Below are 2590 nucleotides of genomic sequence, written 5' to 3' on the forward strand. Positions count from 1 at the left end.
GTGAGGGGGGGGGGATGCGTCCGGACCGTTGAGCGGACGGATACATGGCCGCGTTGGATGGCTTCCAGGGTCCGGGCCTATGTGGGCGGTTTGAGGGTCCACGCTGGAGATGACGTGATAGTTCATGGAGATCGTTGTATTGTTTATAACCATGGAAACACACTACATTTTAAAGATACAAATTTTAGTTACGCAATAAACCATCCTAGTAACTGACTAAGCACACATGTGTAACGCTAGTACAAAGTTTAATTTTATCTATTGCCTTTTTTTGTTGAAAAATGATTTGGTTTCAAAATTAAGTTTATATTCAGTTTCTCTATTTTAAAAGAATATTGAGTTTAATCGGTTGCGTTTTTCCCACTAAAGCAAGACAAGGTTACCAAAACAAGCTTAGAAAATCTAAACCAAAACAGCATCCGCCTTAATATGTCTTTCTACCACTAAACTGATGCGTCGTACTGTGCTGTATTACTATGCATTTACTGGAATTTACAGTAACATGGGTGCGTCAATCATTTTTGACATACTTGAGAACTAGGACAAGTTGTTCCAAGGAAGTTTGTCAAAAATCAGCTTAGCTGTTGGAGGCCTCACAAGTGGCTGTTTGAAACCTGTACATATGAACATAAATCTTCTCGATTACTGCATTCGCTTTGGTTGATTAACAAAATAACTGTGTTCATTTCATCGTCTGGTGATGAACTACGTCTGACGCTGGAATGAAATGCCGTGGTCCACAAGGAGGTCGGCCGAGAGGTGCTGGTATGTGAGCCGAAGTTATGTTGCTTGACTTCTCTCATCATTCCAAAATCGCCGCAATTCACCCGGAATGGTCCTTCCTGTGAAGTTAAGTGATCTACGGCCGTATGGTGTTTAAGTTTGAACTGCTTGCTTCCAGTGTGCCTAGACCCTTGGAGATTTCGCTTTCCTCAAGTTCAACTTCCCCTTTTGTTGCGAACTTTTGAATCATGAGGCTCCGTGTCATTTTTTACCCCGTCAAGATGATTGGACATGTTGCTGCTTCTTACATCTAAATAACCCCTAATCATTTTTTGACACTTTTCATGAAAACTATGACTTATTCCTTCCGTTCCTAAATATAAGTCTTTTAGAAATTTCAATATAAACTGCATATTAAGCAAAATGAATGAATCTACACTCTAAATTATGTGTATATACATCCGTATGTAGTTTATATTAAAATCTTTAAAATACTTATATTTAAGAACGGAGGGTGACATAACTTGGGTGGATTGCCCAAATTATCACTACTACTACTACTACTACTACTACTACTACTACTACTACTACTACTACCACTACAGTTTATTAAATACAAGGAACACAGTCATTATATTTATGTTTCTTCCTTTTCACAACACATTCCGTTTGCTGATACTCCCTCCGGTCCTTTTTACTCTGCATATAAGAATTGTCTGAAGTCAAACTTTACAAAGTTTGACCATATTTATATGAAAAAATATCAATATCTACCATGATAAAGTTATACAACATGAAACTTCAAATCATGACGCATCTACTAGTATTGATTTCACATTGTGAATGTTGGTATTTTTTCTATAAAGTTGATCAAACTTTACGAGGCTTCACTTCAGACAAATTTAATATGCGAACTAAAAAGGACCGAAGGGAGTACTAAATTGAGAGTTTGCTTAAGATGAGTACGAAGCTCGGATTGGTGCACAACTCTCAGCCAAACAAACAAAATATCCTTCCATTTTCTGATGGAACTTCACCAGCAAGTAGCACATGGACAGGTGCTATTATGTTGTCTGAACTAAACTGAACAGAACCTGAAGCGTATTTTGCCACCTTTGCATGGATGAACATGATGTGTTAACTTTCACTCTCATCTTGTCGCAGCATCCGAATATGTGCCTTGAAAGAAAGGATTTGTATGTTTTAGAATCTTTCTGACCTTTCTTCTAGCTCTGTAGTAGAGTAGGATCCAGATGTCCTCTTGGTGTACAGCTGCTGTGACTTTAGCTCACTTGATAGCTAGCATCTCAAGGCTAAACTTTTTTTTACATCATCATCAGGAGCCGAGTATTTAACCAAAAACTAGCACAATTCATGGAAACGTGTCGAAAAACTCCATTTTATGATTTTGTGCCAAAAACTACCACTTTTGTTCTAATCTGTTGCTAAAAACTACCAAGTATGAAAACTGCTCGCTTTGGCTCGTTTATGATAGTGTGGCCCACATGTCAGGACGGAAAAAGTCAGCACCATTAACTTTGCCGTCACCGTAGAAAGAGATCGAGACGGCGGCGGCCTTCACCGAAGGCGGAGAAGATGAACTACTACGGCGGTGCGTCCGGATCTGCAGGAGACGGCGCGACCTGCAGGCGGCGCTCCTGCACGAGCGGGGCGGCGGGGAGGTCCGGGGGAGGCGGATTCGGGGGGCCGTGTTGGAGCTCGTGGTCAAGCAGCCACGTCAGGAGGAGCATGGAGGTCGGTGATGGGGAAGCCGGCGCGAGCGGAGCCGGCGGGCCGGGCGAAGGCCGGGCCAACTCGAAGACGGCCGAGGCGCGGAGCCGGCCAGGCCGGGTTGCGCGGAGGGCGC

The sequence above is a fragment of the Triticum dicoccoides genome, chromosome 7A (genome assembly GCF_002162155.2).
Source record: "Triticum dicoccoides isolate Atlit2015 ecotype Zavitan chromosome 7A, WEW_v2.0, whole genome shotgun sequence".
Lineage (NCBI taxonomy): Eukaryota > Viridiplantae > Streptophyta > Magnoliopsida > Poales > Poaceae > Triticum > Triticum dicoccoides.